This window comes from Melospiza georgiana, chromosome 2 (assembly GCF_028018845.1).
Source record: "Melospiza georgiana isolate bMelGeo1 chromosome 2, bMelGeo1.pri, whole genome shotgun sequence".
In the NCBI taxonomy this organism is placed as follows: Eukaryota; Metazoa; Chordata; class Aves; order Passeriformes; family Passerellidae; genus Melospiza; species Melospiza georgiana.
This window is the reverse complement of record NC_080431.1, coordinates 15,649,726-15,670,560: the sequence shown is the minus strand read 5'-3', so window position 1 is coordinate 15,670,560 and position 20,835 is coordinate 15,649,726.

The window sequence follows — 20,835 nt, the reverse complement described above, 5'->3', positions numbered from 1 at the left end:
AGCCTCAGCGACAGTCTTTTGCCACCTAATTGACTAGGGAGACTGGCTGTTAAGATCTTTCGCCCACAGATGAGAACCCTGCGTAAGTTCTAGCTAAAGTGCACATCAGAGCATCGTTTTTCAATGAAGGCTTAACAGGAAGCATCCTATCAAAGTCCTCACTAGACACTGCCCTACACCAACGCATGCTATGTAGTCTTCCACTACATCCTCTCAATAGGAGCCATCTTTGCTATCCTAGCAGGATTCACCCACTGATTTCCTCTGTTTGCAGGGTATAGCCTGCACCCCACATGGGCCAAAAGTCACTTCAGGGTTGTATTTACAGAAAAAAGTACTACCTGCTCCCACAATCCTTTCTAGACCTAGCTGGCATGCCAATGATACACAGAATATCCAGATACATACACGCTATGAAATGCTATAGAATATAAATAAATATTAGTTTACCCTTCACTTTGTCTTGAATGGTCCCTGCTTACCTGATGATAGCACCTGCACTGCTGATGCACGTTCAGTTGTATGGGGTATAAGCTCATTTAAAGCCCAGTTGTGATCCACATGTAACCAGTCCACATCTGAAACACACTCCAGGTTTTCCAGAGAAGCTCAAGCTATGAATCATGGATCTGATCACAGAATTATTCACATGAAATTATAGGGATCTGGTATGCAAGTGATTAGCTACTGTCCCTGTAGGCAGATTAGATGCAGGCAGCAGGGTGTGTGGAGTGCAGTGTTGGGGGCAGAGCACACAATTCCCCACATCTGGAAGCTGAACCAGCACACAAGAGTGTGTAGATCAGCACACCAGCTACAAGGACTGAAAGGAGAGCCTGGTGTTTTATCTTCATAATTATGTAATCAATTAGGAAATATGCTCCCAGAATAGTTTTTATCCTGATATCACACACTATAGATATCAGAATTAAGACCTTCATTCAGACTTCTGAAGGTTAAATCCTTGAATGATGCCTTCTGGTTCCCTGACTTTGAATTCTGGCTGCCTTCTCTCTGAAGCACTTTCTTCAAAAGTGTACTGAAACCTTCTGGGGCTGAGGAAAGCCTTCAATGGCTCTTTGTTTGTTTACCAAGCCCTCTAAATAATCAACAGTTATGCAAAAGGAAGGCAATTTCTTCCTTGTGCTCTGTAAGCAACTTTCATGTATAAGATCTGTCACTTCCTATTGATTTTAACTCAGTACAGAAAAGGCCAATGTCTCAGGTAGAAAGGATTTCCTAGATTTGTGATGTGTGTTTTATCCTTTGACTTCTTCTGTAATGCAGATTTATTCTAGAGACACCTTCTCTATTTGAAGGACTAGGGGCTAAACATCTAAAATGAAAATGAAGCGATGGTAGTGTAAAGTACCTCAGCAAAGGTACTTTAAAGCCAGTATTTCATGACAAAGTGAAATTGTTGCCAGTAGCACCGAGGTAAGCCCCATTATTGCAAACACTGACATCCAGAAGTTTATTTACAAGGCCAATTGTGTTTCAAATCATTGAGGTATCTCGTGAGACAAAACATAGAGGAAAATCCCTGCAAGCTGAAAGACTTTCTCAAAACCAAAAACTGAAAAAGTTACAAAACAATAACAACTATGTATCTAGAAATGAACAAGCAATCCATATTTTGTCCTTGGAAGAAGAGAAAGAGGAGCACTGGTATGAAAAAAATGTTTCTATCTTAGTGTTTTCTGGTGCCTACTTCACATTAATGGAAGAAATGTTTAGATGCCACAGAACTCCAGCACTAAATTAGTTTGCTGTTTCCCCTGTAGGTGTACATTTACAAGGCAGCTAAGCTGGTTTGGGAGATATTTGATGTCCTAAAGGTGGCAGTCCTGCTCCTAATGCTTCCTCTGTTGGAGCAAAATTTGAAGAAAGCTAAACATTTCTTCATAGCTAGTTTAGATGCTTGAAAATTTTCTGAGAGTCACTGCTGGGTGGATGGGAAGGAAGCAGAGAGCAAGCAGCTGTAGGGCCAGCAAAAGGAGATGGGGATTGCCCTGGGAGTGCAGCAGGCAGCCCCCAGTTTGACTGAGCTGTCTTGTGAAATTCACCTTCATAGGAAGAGCTCAGAAGAGACTGTACATTAAATCTGTTCTTCCTATGGTATTATTTTACATAATTCTGGCTCAATGAGCTGCTAAAGAGAGAGAAAGATTGTGTCCCTTTGTGGTTAGGGCACACTATCAGGCTGAGGGAAGACCTCACTGCCGGTGCTTCCTTGAAGAATTGATTATAGGTACTCAAACAAGGCATCAAACCAAGGTCTCCCTGTTTCCCCAGCATCCTCAGTCATTCCTCCTGTATCAAATTCCCTAGTGCCACACAGAAATGCATGCCCAGCTCTCAACACATTGGCACTGATATCACTGGCATCACAACATAATCCCAGTGCTGCTCTGTGTGGTTCCTGTACCCAAGCTTCCACTGCTGGCTCTGCAGGACACAGAACTCTGCTGGGTAGATGCACTGTTTTCCAGCAGGCAAACCATATGAAAATACAATTCTAACAGTTAATAAAATATTGAATTACTCCACTAAACTGGCAACATTTCATTAGAATAGCAATATTGATTCTGTTTCCAAAGATGATTCTTCTTCTATTAGAAGGCCTCAAAGGTCAGTTTATCATCTGATGCATATAAAGCTTTCCAGTTTTTTAGTTTTCATTAGTTTGCTGATATAGAAACATGTCCAACTCTTTTTTTGTAAAGTCACAAATTAGAAGGAAGGCAACAAAAATTCCCCACATTGATATTTGAAGTTAGTGATGTTCACTGTAAAACTAATTTGGCAGATTTCAAAAAGCCCAAAATTTGGATAAAATCTTTGTAATGGTGAACTAAAGACCCACTGATGTTAACTGAATCTATACAAACCCCAATATGAGCAGAAAATTACTCAAGCATAATTTCCAATCTTTGTGTATTCTACAAAGAATTATATTGCAGTTCATTCATTCATTCTTGTATTGATAGTTATGAATCTAATTTGCTGTCACATTTGACACTAACCTTCAAACAAATCATCGCTCCTTGCTTCTCCCCCAGAGCACTGTCATTATATATCATCAGGGGATGAAATTCTGAATCAGAAGGAATTTGAAGTAGTTTGAAATAATCAGTTCATTTCTGTAAGCTGCTGTTGGTAGGAAATTCTAGTGTGGGTCCACACAGTGTTTTTACAAGTAAAAGCCTAGGGAGATTCTGTAAGAAAGCATGGTCATTCCCATAGCCTGAGCTCTACCAAAATGCCAAGCATGCCACTGGAATAACATGAATAAGAGCAGCATTCCTTCTGCAGCTCAGAAATTCCTATTTCACAGGAAATGGAACTGAACCTCTGTGGTTGATTTAAAGCTGCCTTCTTATGTTTAAGTGGATTGTCTTTCACTTTTCCACCTTTTTTTTAGTAAATAATATTTTCATGCTAACTCATCAATCTCCTCAAGATGTGCTCAACTTGTGAATGTCTCATCCCTGCAAGTATTCAAGGCCACACTGTGTGGAGCTCTGAGCAGCCTGGTCTAATGGAAGGTACCCTTACCCATGGCAGGAGTCTTGGAACTGAAAGATCTTTAAGGACCCTTCCAACACAAGCCATTCTATGATCTATGATTTTATTAGACTTAATGATTTTCACCAGAAATATAATTTCAACTATGTACCTTGGAAGAACAGAGGCAGGAGACTGTCTCTGCTTGTCCCATGCAGATACAACACACACTCTGGAGCTGTGTTGGTGGCATTTTAGTGGAGTAGTCAGTTGTAGAAGAAAAACATCTCTAGTTTGACAGCTAAAAGCTTAGGTAGGAGGTGTGAATCATTGCCTCAAAGCTGGGAGACACTTGTTCATGCAAATTGCATGAGGTGAAGTGAGGACAGTATAAGGTTTCTAGGCAGCCAGAACCAAAGTGGTCTCAGAAAGGAAAAGTGGGTATGAGAAGATTTGAGTCAGGGAAAGGGAGAAAGCATATTTTTAATCAAGCCAAACATACCTAATTTTATAACTTTGAATGCAATCCAATTTTGCTGCATGAACACAAATGGACAGGTTATGCCAAAGAAAATAAATGCACAGATAAGTAAATCTGCTATGGCTAGAGACGTGGCAGCTGATGTAAAAATATGAAATGAAGAAACTGACTTAGGATCTACACATCAAAGGATAAATCTATTGCTTGTTGCAGAACACCTATATTAAAGACCATTATTTTTACAGGAGAGCTCATGCAGTGTAACAGAAACATCAGGAAAAGTGAAAAGGGAACAGAGAAAGGAACCAGGGAAATGAGAAGGAGTCACCCTTTCAGAACAGAGATCTTTATTTATACATTACCAATACACAGCAGCCTGGCTCGCTTCTATTGAACAAATATCTTTGCTAGTCTTCCACCAAGGTTAATGAAACATTATGAAAGTAAGTCAAGGATAAAAATTTTGTATCCATTGAAGTGTGCATGAATTTCACAGTATTTTTGTGTCTGTCATTTCAAATTACACTCATCTGTGTTTATTTATTTTTTCAGATAAGACAATAGCCTGATCAGATTGCTTTCTGGCTCCAGCTCTACTATCTGAATTCAGCAATAAGGACTTTGTTTTCCAGTTTAGATTTCTATATCTTAACATGGAAAGTCATATGTCATTTTCTATTCTGCCAGTGAGCTAATTACAGTAGAGAGAATGGCATTTTAAAACGGGTAAGAAAAATTAAAAAGAAAGTGTCAAAGTTTATCTCACATTTTGTATTGTGAGGTTCACTTTGAGGCCGTAGTGCAAAGCACAACACAAGAACACCTAACAGTTCTGCTCTGGATTTTCCCTGCATCCTGATCTATTCTACAGAGGGGACCAGATGCTAAGCTTGACAAAGACATTGATTGCTATTCATGGGTTTGCATTAATCAAGGTACATAGCATTTTAATATGCCACATATCTTCTTGACAATTAGTTTGTGGAAGCACAAGACTAAATACTGGAGCAGCTACAAACCTCTGAATAGCACCACTGCTGATCTGAATTTATGACTCCATAAGGGCCTATCAGAACCATAAAACTACTAATCGTTGATGTGTTAATGAAGGATTGGGTTACCAAGAGCTTCAGCTGCTTGGTCATTGCTGCATGTAAAATATTGAATTGGGTGTCATTAGCTTTTACAGAGGGAGATATGTTACATTGGCAGAAGTAATTGCTCAGAAAACTTATACTTAGTATTTCAGCCTGAGTCTGTGAAATGCCTAATCTGAGATAATAGTTCTGTAGATTCTTATTTTCACGATTGTGTGAGTGATTTACATGCTGGGGTTAGGTGCAGAATTTTTTTTGCTTCTAAGGTCAAAACATTGTTTCTCCAGCCTTGTTGTTCAAGGGTAAAACACATGAACTTCATGTCTGTTACACCAATTCAAGGCAGTGAATATCTGCATTTAGCTTTAGTTCAGTAACAGTGTGGCTCCAGCTACTTTAAATTCTTAGTGAATCATTTTTAGAAACAGGTATTTTGAGACAAACTTTTCATTCATAGGATCAATTCCTTCATACTGCTGGTTCAAAACCACATTTTTTCAGGAAAAATATTTCTCAAGAGAAGAGCATGCAAAAGTGCAATCAGTGAAGTGTAGTAAATAATAACATGCATGCCCATAGCCTACCAGAGTTACTAAATGGAGAGGTAGCTGGTTAGAATGAGATCTGTTCCTCATAACTCCAATGAGGTTTAGCCACGACCCTGAATAAGGCAGACCCACAAACTAAAAATGGGTTTCTGACACACCAAGCAATGTCCTATATACTTCTTGGGTTCTCTGTGGGTCAGCCAGGTAATCTTTTACTGCACAGTTCCCACAATTTCCAAAGGTTTTATTTGCATCCTGGTGATAAAATGAAGAGTTTCTAGTGGTAGTGGGAAAAAATGGTGATAGTCTTGGCAAGAAAATTATGAGGTGTAGCCCTGAGGTGTTTGAAAGGACCTTGACAACTTGGGCACAATCACAAAGGAAGCTGAAGGTGAACAGAGGGGAGCAAGAGGAAGAAAGGGAGGAGCTGGATAACAGAAGGAGTTTCATCCTTCTGTCCCTATCCTTTCCTGAAAAGATGAAAATGGTTAACTGGCACATATCTCTACATAACCTTAGGACTACCCTCATGATCTTGGATGAACAGATAAGAATCCCCTTGTTCAGGGCCACAGCACCAACCCTGACAAATTCCTCTCCTTCTGCCTTGCACAGAGCCACAGCTGAGGACAGTGTGTGAATGTGTTCACAGGGGTCTTAAGATGAAAGAAGAGAAGAGGATCTGACTCCATGTTTCAGAAGGCTTAATTTACTATGTTATGATATATATTATATTATACTAAGATAATACAAGAAAGGATTTCATCAGAAGGCTAGCTAAGAATAGAATGGGAAGGAATGATAACAAAGGCTTGTGGCTCAGACTCCCTGTCCAAGCCAGCTCACTTTGATTGGCCATTAATTAGAAACAACCAACATGGACCAATCACAGATCCACCTGTTTCATTCCACAGCAGCAGATAACCATTGTTTACATTTTGTTCCTGAAGCCTCTCAGCTTCTCAGGAGGAAAAATCCTAAGGAAAGGATTTCTCATAAAAGATGTCTGTGACAGACAGTGCCTTCAGTCAGCAGTGGTATTCCTCCACCCCACTGGAAAATCAGCCTGGCAGTCTCCACTGGCTGTTGATTAATATCTTTCATGGAGACTTCCTGAATTTCACCCACGGTTCTAGCAACAGCTCAATATCTGCTGGGCATCCACACTCTAGGAATAGGCTGAAACTGGCTTTACAGGTTTTGGGAAGCTACTCAAATCTAATGGATGAAACTCATATATCCAGAAAAAAAAAAAAATTAAAATTCGACCACCTGCATCCAGTTTCCTTTGAATCGGTCTGAAGGACTGGGAGTACAGGTGGTTCTGTTGGAAGAAGTTCTGTTGGAACTTCTTAGATTAATCTACCCATGTCATAACCTTAGGTAGTCTGAATAAAGTGAGTGATTCTCAGTAGGGCCAGTAATCATTTAGTCAAATGAATCGCACCAGCACCCTCCATTTTGTTTGGAAAAAGAAAAATATTGTTAAACAATATTTAAACAATATTGTTTAACAACATCGTTTAAATATTTTTTATCCTGATTTTCCTCCAGTATGAATTTTTTCCAAATTTCTGCTAAATATTGCTTTTTAATATTACTTTAAAGCTTCTTTAAAAAATAAAGTGTTTGCTCGCCACTTTTATAGTCATTGGGAAAAATGAAAAAGAAGGTGATTTACACATTTTTCTGGCAGGTTCCTGAAATTTTCTGGTTACCACTAGCACAAATGGAATTTTATCTGTCATCCTGGATAACAGAATGCTTTTCATTTCGTTTTTTACATTAATAATACAAATAGAACATACATATTCTTATTTGAATTAACATTTCAGGGCAGAAAATTTTCCACACAAGGAACAGAAATTCCTCAGATGGCTTAACCAATCAATTAGGCATAATAAAAAAAAAAATATATTTCCATTTGTTTTACTAGATCTCTGAAACCTCTCACAAGCCATTTAATCCCTGTTCAAATGTCCTACTAATGGAATTAAAATAGTAGTGGCAAGGCTGGGAAATTCAGACCCTGATTTAGTTAAACTTTTATACATGCACAAAATTCAATACTTATTTTTAAAGTAAAATAGATAAAGATGGATATTATACTTCTGTGAGGTAGTGTTGAAGTTTAAATCCGCAAATCAATATTCATTTAAATTGTATGATTCAAAGCAAGTGACCTTAATCTACAAATTTAAAAGAAATTATTGGAAACAGCAAAGAAAACACTAATGAAGAAATAAGAAGGGTCATTGTCATTTCAGCTCAACAAACTGATACCTTTACTACATACAGGGACCAAGGAAAGATTGATTTTACTAATAATATTCATATTACAACGCCACCACAGCTCTGGTATTCATGCTCCCTTCAACTACAGGCTTCTTTACTGGTAGGCAACAAATACAGGGTTTAGACTGAGTCAGCTTGTCTTGTCCACCATTATCTCCATTTCCTTGAAGTAAAAGGCAAACACTTTCAGCACTGTTTCTAATTCTCAGCTTAAATTTATGCTTATTATGACAGCCTTGACAAAATCACCCAGAGATCTGTTGTACTTGACCTTGCACCAGCAGAGTGGAGGGTGTGCACCTGAGATTAGACAGCCCATACAGAGCAATACTGATGAACTCTCCTGTTCAGTTCATCTGATAAACACATGATGCCATCATTGGTATTTCAATGAAGAAGTGCTGAGCCATTGCTTTAGTTATAGACCTTTATGCAATTTGTTGTGGTGCCTTGCTCAAGTTTTGGATGGGTTTTGCCCACAGAGGATCAGATTTCCCTTATGTAAGAAGAACCTTGGTAAAGAACCAGCAAATGTTCTATAGAAGTGTAAAGAAAAGTACCCCAAAATTTATGGGTTTTTCGAGTAAGGCTGTACTGGTGGGGATTTCAACAAATCCAGTGGAGCCAATCTCTAACAGGTTTATTTCCATGCCACCCTTGTCTCCCCTTCTAGCAGTCACACAGCTGCACTCAGCACAGCAAGGGAGGCTTGTTTCTTCTTTTCTGCCCCTTCAGACTTTGACACAGACAGTCTCCTTCTCCCTGTGTTTGTGTGTAGGTACTGTGGAAAGGGAGAGGAAAAAGTTTGAGGATAACGTCTTTCTACCTCCCTGTCCTTGGCCTGGAAGTGATTAATAGCCCTTTGCTACCACACCCCCCTCCCCACACCGCTGCACCTGAGACATGAAGTTCAAAGACAAGGGATTTTTTAGAAAATACCAAGGTTTCCAGGTTATATATTAGTACAGATAAGATAAGAGTTGTCTTCTTCTACGATTTGATCCTATTCCCACTCCAATCAAAACCAAATGCCTAGTTTTGTGCTAGTACTTCAATAACAGAGTACCTGAAGAATATGTTCAAAGAAAACCTATTCAAATTTTAGATTTGTTTAATAAGCAAACATGTTAAAGATACTTAGAGAAAAGTTTTTATTTTACAATAGCTACTATTGGTAATGATGAAGAATGAAGGAATTTTAGGTGAATAGTTAAATAGAAAAGATTGCTAAATTATTTTTCCTTCAATAAGTTGACCTGCAATACTGAGATGTCTGAGAATAAATAGGACTACCGCCTTTTCACTTTATTCCAGTATTATGCTAGACAAATGTGCCATTTTAACCTTTCTCCTCAGCAACACCAAAGAAACACTAAAGGAATTAAATACATGTATATATCAAATATATGTACCTATTTATCTCCAGGAAACCTGTGAGGTAAAGGGGTTAAATTGTGTTTAACCAGAATGTATACTTAGTGTTCTTTATCTCCCTGGAACTTGTTAGCACTTTGAGGACCAATTCACTGAGAATGAATAATACCGTGAATGACATCAGCTTCCGCCAACATGCAAGAGGTTACTATGGTAATGGAGAAAGTTTTTCACAGTACAAAACAAGCACCATACTCGATATATTAGCCAGCCAAAGAAAGCAGTCACATATAAACTACAGCATCTTTCTAATGAATAGCCATTTATGCAGCATGCATGTTAGCAATTCTGCCGAGTTCCTCTGAACATCAAACTGTTGGCAGTTATATTGAAAATCTTGGCAGATTTACAAAAGTGCTAACATTTTGTTTTCAGCAGCTTGTTTTTTTTCTTTCTCAGAGCCCATATCTTCAGCATATTCACAGAGTCTTTAGCCAATGCCAACCAGGAAGGTCTCTGATCTGAGCTTAAATGTACTGTATACGCACACTGAGAAGGCAAGATGTACAAGCCATGCAAGTGATTCAAAATAGATTTTTTTATTTGTGGCATTAGAACAGATGGCTTCTTTGTTAGGTAGCACTTTCTTTTCTATTTGCTCACCACCTTTTCCATAAGAGTTTAATCCACAAAACAATACAATGTATTTGCTAATATGCCAAAGTCAGAAAACACTGAAACTTTCAAATCATAGCCATGCATATATGTATGGTTATTTCAGTGGTGGATCAAGACCATATCAAACCACATAAATATCCCCTAATTCTAAACAGAGGCAATATATTATTTCCTTACTTCTTCTACTCTCCAAAAAAAAAAAAAAAAAAAAAAATCAAAACAACCCAGTAACTTCTTATTTTGGATGGGGTCCTAGGAAATCCATTCTTTCTTGCAAGACATTGAGAGATGAAAAGAAGAAATCTGAAAGCAGTTACAGACCATTGATTTCAGGAGTCTGCTGGCAGATAAGTCTGGGGTTTTCTACTGATGTAAATTATTGTAAACCTTATCCCAATAGACTGGGGTATCATCTGACAAGACCTTCCTCACAGCACTTTTTCTATGCTTCTCCATTGCATTCCCCTTGCCAAGGATGAGGAAGTGAGTAAAAAGCAAAGGAATGAGTTAGAGTGAATGAACTTTCATGCAATTCCAGCAAAAAGCAGTAAGTAATCTTGGATCCTGTCTTCTGCCACCTATGTAATACATTTTGGCTGAGGATGTTGCCAAATACATACATTTAAAATGCTGCCAAAATTAAACTTCATTTTCCAAGTCTTTCTGTGTATCATCATCCAGTCATTCGACCTGACATTGTTTTCACAGACATTAAAGGTTTTTCCAATCACTCCTCTGCACTTCTTATCAACCTTTCAAGTGAGGTTTTAAAATAGATTTTAAATTTAAAACACCTTTTACTGCATGACTTATTGTATAAATAAATGCATTCTTAGTATCAAAATTAGAAAAATATTCCATACTCTAAAATTTGTATCCTGCTGGCCCTATATTTTCAGCTATGGCATTTCAAAGACCTTCCATTCTTGACATTTGAACTAAATATTTTTAAGCTTTTCTTCATAGTGTTTTAACATTTTAGCTTCTTCTCTGTTGTCTTATCTACTACCATGCCAGTTGATAGGTTGGTAATGCTGTTTGTTTGTCACATACTGGCAAAAAAGTAAAAAAGAAATGGAAAAAATATAGGAAAAACTTTTGGTTTTGCCTGAAGGTCCATTCTTATATTTTTATGGCTTTGCTTTATCTTTTCTAAGACATTTCATGTTGAATTGTGATTCTGTAATTGAAAGGTATGGCAGTTCCAAGAAGAGATAGCCTGTCTCTAGAAACAGAGGAGACAGCAGCATACATTATGCATATTGGCCTGAGACCTGCAGCCTGACCAGTCTTAATGGGCCAGCATGATACTGGGGGCAGAACACAGCCCACTATCCTGAGCAGGAGTGTTCTCCTATTTTTGGTATTTTTAGGCATTGCAATAAAGATGAGAAATGATCCTTTGGGTAGTACTTTTCCATACAGCTCAATGGTATACTGTATAGAAATACCTGTATTTGTCAGTATTCTACCATACATATTCTACCTGTATTTTGAAAATCTTGGTTTTTTCCTCTGGTCATACTTTTTGCATCTCAGGGAGGAATATAACTAAGTTTCTTCTTTTTAGTAAATTATTTACATCTCAGAGGTAGCACTAACTTGAATTAAGGAAAAAAAATCAAACCCCAGTACTCTTTCAAGTACTGCCCCCACATAATCCTGAGAGGATCTGATCTGCTGTTTTATGAAACAAAGCTTGTTAGATTTCTACTTGTAAAGATGGTTAAATATCCATCTTCTTTTATGTGAACATTGGCCTTAGTACTGATATTCAGCTGCTTCCCCAGCAGCACTACACTAACTAGGAGGACTTCAACATCTTTCAAATTACTCACCACCTACATTCATCATTGAGGGTATTTCCTTCCCTTGGACATACAGGAAAACAGCACCTGACAGCCTGTTAGTCCCCAAAAGACTCACTTAGTAGGACTTCTGAAAGGCCTTACAGTTGGGTTAGTCACACAGGAGAAGTACTGACAAGATATTCCCAAGAAGCAAAAAGAAATTTTACTGGCAACTTCAGAAAAACCAAAGAGCTTTGGCAAAAATTAAGAGTAACATTCAACCAATGTAAAAAACTTCTTAATACATCAACACAGTCCATTCAATTTAGCAAACTCTAAGCCCATTTCATTTTAAGTTACTCAAAACTTCCAAGAAGAGAGAATTAGAAGAACAAAGAGAAAGAGAACATATAGCAAAGGACTTACACGGTCACAGAGCATGTTACAGCTGAGGTGGCCATAATGCACAGAGCACCGGCACATAACAGCAGACGACTCCATCTCACACAGAGTTACACCATACCCCTTCACAAGACTTCAAGCATCTGCTTGCCTTCTTCTTTAACCTTTTATACCCTCATGTTGATGCAGTGCACCTGTGTGCCCTCTGCTCCCTTTGGTGGTTGGTCAGTGCCCCTGGCCCTCCATGGCTCATTGCTGTCAATGCTGCTCACCTGCTGCTCACAGCTGTGGCCCGTTGGGGATGGGGCTCAGCCACAGCCCCACTCCCAATTACCACAAACTACCTTACATAACTACCTACATTACACAATTACCATTCCTGGGTGCCAGTGGCGTTCAGCTGATAGAAATTCCCAGAGGAGGCAAGGTCAAGTTGTGTTCTTGTGGAATGTTCGGCCTTAAATACTCCTTGGCCAGCTTGGGCTCTTCCCCTAAGGTGGGACTCCAGTAATGTGGGCACTCAGGAGCTGGGTTAGGGGCTCCAAGATTTGGGGTATGGATCATTGCCTCTGCTGTGCCAGGGATGAGCAGCCACTGCAGGGCTGGAATACAGGCCTGGGTTGGAGGGGGGTGAGTGTGTGAGCAAGGCCAGGTCTGCCTCCTCCCCCACACACCCAAAGAAATGTTTGGAAGCAGCAATCCTTCCATTCTCTCCCACAGCCCTGGGGACTAGGCATTGGAAATTCATTCTGCATCCCACATATTCTCCTGGTTATGATGTTAGGAAGCTGGAGCAGGAGAACTGACCACAACCTTGCACCTGCAAATTGTTCACACAGATTTCCATCTCAGTGGGATCTCAGCTGAGCTGCAACATTTATAGATATTTTATATATTCAACGGAATCATGACATGAAACTTTATTCTCTGCTTCACAAATTTCAGAAGTTAAGCACAAATTCAGGGTAATGATGAATAGAGTACCTGGCACTGAAAATAGCCACTTGCCCGAAAATAGCCACTTGCTGAACAGTTTTATGAACAATAAATTATTTTTTCATTTTCCTATTTTTCAAAGGATGCTGACAGCAATTTGTTTTCTATGTTGTATTTATATAGAAAGAAACAAAAATGACCAAAATAATAAGTCAAGCTGAAAGAGAGTTCTAATGATGAATACAAAAATGAACTCCTCACACTCCATCATTCTCCTCTGCCATGATGGTTATTTATCATTGGCACTGCTTGCAATAACTGTTTTTCTGGCTTAAAGCCCAAAAACCATTTTTTTCCTACTTTATTTGAAATCAAAGATACACCTCTATGGCAAAAAAATTTAAATGTTTCGGATTTTCTACATCCTTTTGCCCAAGACTGTTAAAATAAAAAAAAAAACCCACAAAAAACAAAACAAAGAAAAAACAAAACAAACAAAAAAAAAACCAACAAAAAAAAGCAAACAACAAAAAAGGCAAAACAAAAAACATATAGGTAGTTGTAAATTAAAAAAAATAAATACTGTCTGATATATAGACAGTTGTAATTACACTGCCAAGATCTACCAAAACAATTTATAGCATTTAAAAAGACAAGTTCAAAACAGCATGACTCTACCTCTACGCTGGCAGAATACAAATGAATGTGCAGAGGAAGATATAGTATCAAATATCACATCATTATTTCTTGTTCCCTCATCAACTTTACCAGCATGAATTATTTATACTGACTGAGCAACTAGAATCAGTCTCATTCACAACTACACACAGGTGACAAAATGTAACAGTGATAATGATGGTAATCTTCTATTGCCTTCAGTTATTTTGCTACTACTTATGGTTATGAACCTGCATTTTTGAGTCTTCTGTTGCTTCATTTACATAGCATAAAATATCTGGAAAGGTGACTTGCTAGATTTTTTGAGTGTTTGGAATCCTGGGACAGTTTTGAATTCATGCAGTTGAGAACAGTACCATTTTCTCATCCCGCAACTCTCTCTCATGGCTACTAAAACAGCCTCTTGATGACTACAGAGTTTTGTAGCTTGGACAGTGCTCTAGGCTAACTAGAGTGATTATACTTGAATGGGAATTTCAGAGATAATTTTGGAGTAATTTTAAGTTCCCTTACCCTGCTCTAGCCATTATTCTTCCTCCTGCAAGCATCTGATTTAAATCTGCTCTTTGGAACCTTGTAACCCTGACACTGCATTAAAGGCCTCAAAATCTCAACACAATCATGTACAATTTCCCTCATTCCTGGTGTGTTATCTTCAATCTCCTGTTCTGCCCACAGTGTCCTCTTTCCATCATAACCCAAATGCATGGCACATTTGAGCAAATACACAGAAATGCATACAGACCTCAGGTATTGTTGTCTTGTTTCTGAATCTACTTTTCTTCTTGAAGCAGTGCACAAACGAGATGACATTAGATGACTTGACACTAGATGAACAAGGGGCCAGGTAAGTGAATAGTTGGGGAGAAAGGGAGGCAGCAGAGTCTGGCTGTGAAATCCCACAGTATTTCAAACAGTTTGTGCCTTCAGCAGAAGACAAATCATTGTGTATTAGAACGTCAGCGAGGAAAGCAAAGATGAATGTGGGATTCAGCCTCTGACTGTGACTTGAGACTGATACTTATCTTATAAGTAATGTGCAGTGGGTGAAGTGGATCCACTGTGCAACTGCTAGGCAGAGAGCAGCGCTGTGAATGGAGTCCAGAGCAGGAAGAGACTAATCCTGAAAGGCTGGCACTCAGGGTTTCAGCAGAGTAGAATTTAAAGAATAGGCAGAAGCTGGGCAAGAGAGGGAAATAGAGCACTGACTTGTGAAAAACTGGTGGTGAGACAAGAGCTGGAAAAGAAAAATGGCTAGGAAGGAGAAGTGGACCTGCCCTTCTCTAGTGCAATCAGAAGGCAAACCCTGGTCTTTCTATTCTGACTTAAGTCTGGTTCATTAATTTTAACATTGTTATCCTTTTACCACTTCTGGGTGCCACATTGGAGGTAGCTATTCCCAGCCAAAATGTTCAGGAGAGCTCTATCTTTTTTGTCTTTTTCCTCTCTACCTGAATTTTGAGATACTCTTGACCATCCTTCTCTTTTACTTGTAAATTGCCTTCACCTGCCAAGTATCACCTCCAGAATAGGAATAGTGTGGCACTGAAGTTTTTAAGTGTGGCTTTTACTAGGGATGTAGCAAAATGTCAGATCTTTCAGTGAGGAATAAAAAGTAGGTTTGGTAAGCGAGTAACTGAGGACTTGGAAGCCACATTTCACATGGCTGATTGAGTGCCAGACTTCAAAACTCTGGCAAAGAGCTTGCTGCTACACTGTACTGCATCTATGCCCTAGTTTGAGTTTTAAATAGGAATTATCTGCCAGCTTTCAGTTATAATGAAACAAGCAAGAAAGCAGTCTCAAGCTATATATAGTATTTGGAATTTAGGCTCAAGCAGTAACAGGAAGGTCTAGTCTGTGATTCTTCCTCTGCAGGTATGAGAGAGAAAGAAAAAGATGGATTGATTAAAATGGTAAAAATGTCGAGAAGAACATCCTGGGCATATCCCTTCTATTGTCTTTCTCTAGATAGCAGCCTCCCCATCCCCATTAGCTGCCTGACCCTGTCAATGGGAATTAAAAAAAAAAAAAAAAAGTTTTACCTAAATAGATAAAGCAAATTACTAGAGAGGGAAAAAAAATGACATGACCTTCCACCACCTTGGTTTTCTACACTTACAGAGATTTCAAAGTTTCATTTCTTGTGATGTCTCTCATTCAAATGAAAGCAAGAATTCTGTGGTTTGTGGCTTCATCCATGTTCTGGGAGATGCAGCTTCAATACTTCTTTTGGCTGAGGGAATTAAAATTTATATCTGCTATTAAGGATCCAAGCCATTAGACTATTTTCCATTCTTCATAGGTTGAACTTCTCTTCTTTGCTTTTCCTTTTTTTCTCAGAGAGATTGGTGCTTCAAACTCACAAAATCCTCTTGTTCTGCTGACCACCTCTGGCTACTGAAGACTGCCCCAGGAATGGTGGCTCTTGTTAGATATGGGAAGGGTTAATGAGGCCTTCCATTTTGTAAGATGATTAAGCTTGACAGTCTGGCTCACGAGATCACAACCTAGCCCCACGAGTTAATCAGTCACATAACTAACTGCTGCCAAGTCCATGCCAGTTAGGATTGCATACATTCGTGTCAAGAGGGCATCCATGTGTTCCCTTCTGGAACGATTCCTTGCACATTTACACCTCATTCAGATGAACCTCAGCAATAACACCAGGCTAAAATCAAAGGTGAATTGAAAAAAACTGAATTAAGCATTTCCTAGAGGTTACAGGGGTAGACAGCCATACAACACCATTGAAAGTAAGGAGGAAGCCAGACTAAACATCTCCCAAAGAGAGGGCAAAAAGTGAGTAAGACAGAAAATTTGTTGTGGGAAATGTTTCAACAGCTTCTTTTACTTTCAGAATTGCCTGGGATATTGCTTGCAAGAATCATAAAATGGTAGTGCAATATATTTATTCTGATAATCCATTTCTTAGATTTGGCATAGGGTTATTCTAAGCTCTAGATTTACACAAACCCATACAAACAGTTTTGCATGTTTAGCTGCAAAAATCCAAACTCTGCATAGGTTTCACACACTTCTTGAGGTATAGGCATTCACACAGGAAGGTGTGAAATATTGCAACCACATCATGAAAGTCTGCATGTGAAGAACTAACAAAATGGCTGTGTTTTCAAGGATGTTGTAAAACACTATGTTCACTACTGCTTCATAGTTGTACAAAGAAGTTTAAAGATTCAACAAAGCAGGAAAAAAATGTATGCTTGTGTTGTATGCTGGGTTTGCAAGGAAGACAATGGAATAAATCTCAAAGTTTGGGCTATATATCAAGGTCTGCTACAGGTTTTGTGTCATGCTGTCATTTCCCCACTCTGCCTCTTGTCTTCATAAGACATGTAAAAAACAAGGAAATGGAATATCTATTAGTGAGCTTATTTTATTGTAACACTGCTGAGTACTGCTGCTATGTATACAGGCACGATTATTCACATGTAAAAAAGGGATGCACTTGTCCCAGAGAACATTAGTGTCTGATTAGATCCTCTGGGGCTACTGCATTCCAAACAATTAATCAGATCCATAGTATCCAAATTGGTAAGGAAGGCTACAGACATTAAAAATGGGAGGGTTTTGGCCTGCAAGCAAACAGAGGTTAACATGAACTAAGAAGACCTGTCATCAGGCCACCCATTAACAGGGATTTCACCATTAATTATTTCCTCTCAATACACGACTGGCACAAGAAATAAAAAGCAACTAACATGGTTTAATGAGTTTATTGCCTAAATGTAAACTTTTTTCATTTTGTGCTGCATTTTTATGTATTTTGAATCATTAAAAATTAAGTGGAAAACATAAAAATTGGAAAAAACAAGGATATAGAGAAAAAATAGTTTAAAGATACATAGAATTGGTAGAATAGTAACAGAGATTTAAGACACTGACATTCCATATTAACGTCTTCATTGTATTAACAGTGCTAGAATGAATAGCTGTGCTATTTGCAGGGCTTTAACGAAAAAGAATGATCATGTTAGCTCAGTCCCTGTGAATAATGTATGAGGCTGAATTCAACTTATTTGCCTCATCTTGCATTCAGTCTAAAACCCCCACAAAATAAAGGACTACACTTAGCTAAGTGTACTTACTAATGCTAAGTAACAATTTCTTGTTTTAACTTCCAAATCGTTATTTCTGTGAAGTTAGACATTGGTTAGAAAATTGCATATGGAATGGTTTTCCATTTATTAGAATTTTCAGATGCAGTCTCAGTGTTAGATAGAGGCCAGTCTGGGAGTTCCTCTATTTTACCCATTTAAATCCTTTAGGCCCTCAATGCATTTTTAATAGGCCATAGAAGAATCAATTAAATCTTGTTATTTGTATGCATTACAGGGTTATGCTCTTGTGGGTATCTAGCCAGTGTTAATTAACCAAGGAGGAAAGCATTTTGCACTTTTAAATGGTGTAAAATGCTATATTCAGAAATTAAGGATCTAACTACAGTTTGGAATGGTAAAGTCTTATTAATAATAGCAATTTATTGGTGAGTTATGGCTTCCAGCTGAAGAAAGTTATGTGGAAAAGAAGACTTCATTATCACCTCTATTTAAATCAACCTATTTTTCTAATTTTATTCTTTTAAAGAAAATTGTACTTTATAATCACTTTGAAAACTTTAGCTACCTGGGACAGTAATGACCTTGAAGAAATGAAGTCACCCACTCTCCCATAGCAGGCAAAAGACTTTCTGAGGAAAATACCATGGAGTTCTGAGGAATTTTTCTAGCCCTGTTTATACTAGGAAAATCAACCTATCCCTGTCCCAACTGGGTTAACTTAGAAACTATATCCAAAAGAAAACAGTGAGGATGAAGAGTAGGGGAAAAGAAGACATTTAGGTAATTTCATTCAGTTGCTGTTATAATTTTTCTAATCTACAATGAAAAGGGGCAATGGCAGAGTCCTGTCATCGAGCAACCCTTAGAAAATTAGGCTTACAAGGATGCCTAATTGTCAATTTTGTCTGCAATGAATTTTTATTGTAGCAGGAGAGCAGAAATGCATTTGCATAGCAACCCAGGTAGTACAAGGGATGGGGGGAGTACAATAATCATGGAAAATGGAACTGAGAGGTGGTAAGAATGTATAATCATAGAATATCCTAAATTGGAAGGGACCCACAAGGATCATTGAGTTCAGCTCCTGGCCCTGTACAGGACAGCCTCAAGAATCACACCACGTTCCTGAGAGCATTGTTTAAATGCTTTTTGAGCTCTGTCAGGCTTGACGCTGTGACCACTGCCCTGAGGAGCCCTTTCCAGTGTCCAGTCACCTTCTGGGTGAAGAACCTTTCTCCTGATATCCAACCTAAACCTTCTCTGACACAATTCAGGCCAGTCTCTTGTGTCCTGTCACTGGTCACCAGAGAGGAGAGATCAGTGCCTGCCTCTCCTCTTTCCCTCATGAGGAAGCTGCAATGAGGTTTCCCCTCAGTCTCCTCTTCTCCAGGCTGACCAAGTGACCTCAGCCCATATGGCTTCCCCTTCAGACCCTTCATCATCCTTGTGGCCCTTCTTTGGACGTTCTTTAAAAGTTCAATGCCTTTTTTATATTGTGACACCCAAAACTTGAGGTGAGGTAGCCCCAGCTCAGAGCAGAGCGGGACAATCCCCTCCCTTGCCCAGCTGGCCATGCTGTCCCTGACACCCTCCAGGACAAGGTTGGCTCTCCTGGCTGCCAGGGCACTGCTGGCTCATGTTCAGCTTGCCATTGACCAGGACCCCCAGGTCCCTTTCTGTGGTGCAGCTTTCCAACACCTCAGTCTCCTCTCTGTTTGTACACTCAGGGTTGCCCCATCCCAGGTGCAGAATCTGGAACTTGTCTTTTGTTAAATTTCATACAGCTGGTGATTGCCCAGATCTCTGATTTGTCTAGGTCTCTCTGCAGGGTCCTTCTTCCTTTGAGGGAGTCAGAAGTGAACACCCAGTTCACTATCATCAGCAAACTTCCTCAGAGTACCTTTGAATATCCAAGTCATTTATGGACAAGTTGACTTAGCGAAGGAGAACCAAATGGTATGGTAAAAGATATCTGTCCAACAGGATGACATCCCCATCTCCTGCTTTCTCACTGCTGGGGAAAAGCAACTTCTTACTGAATTAATCCTTCTGGAGATGAGCAACACCTTTACTCACACTAATCTGCTGATGAACTTCTTCCAGGCATGGTGCACTAGATCTCCTGCATGAAAGTCCCTGCATAGCCAAAGGCATTTGCCTTAATCCTTCTGTGTCATTGCCTGTCTAGAAAATGACGATTTGTCACAGTGTCCATGAAAAACATCATCCTGGAGTTGTAACACTAGTTACAAGAGAACTGCAGGACAATGTATGCCTGAAGACCCAAATGGAAAGGGAAGTAAAACTCAGAGGACAATCCAGAAAAAGTCACTGGGTGGGATCCTTTATAATGAAAAGGAGAGTTGGTATATAGTTTAATATTTTTAAAAGATAATATAAAGTTTGAAGATGTAATTAAATGTTGCACATGATGAAGAAATGATGGTTGCTTTCATTTTGCTGACACAACTCTGTTATTTTATGCAATGACTGATTTTGTTTGTTGCTTTGGGCAGGCCATGTTGTATGAAAAAATCTGTTCCTTCAAGACAATGCTGAAGACAGTAAATAGTTCTTTGAAGTGGAATTTAGCTCAGAAGATATTCAACAATATTTTTCCCTTGGAATTTTCGCTTGGTGTGTCTTCAATTACTCGTGCTTCTCTCTACAGCCTTTGGTAGGCTCAGGAAAGATTAATTTGGACTAAGCACTATTATAAATAAGCTTCCCTTCATACTAATATGAGGACCTTTATCTTGTCCTGCTATGATAGAAGAACAACAACATTTTCCTGGAGCAACTGGCATCCATTAAGGGATCCTATTATTAATCAAGCACAAAGAGTTTGCTAAGCCAATTCCTGTCTGTGGGAACAAAAACATCCCCATATTTCTAAGGAGGCAGGGCACACATTGTCATGTCTCAATGAGGAGCTGGATAAATATTGTAAAATATTGTTTCAGTAGA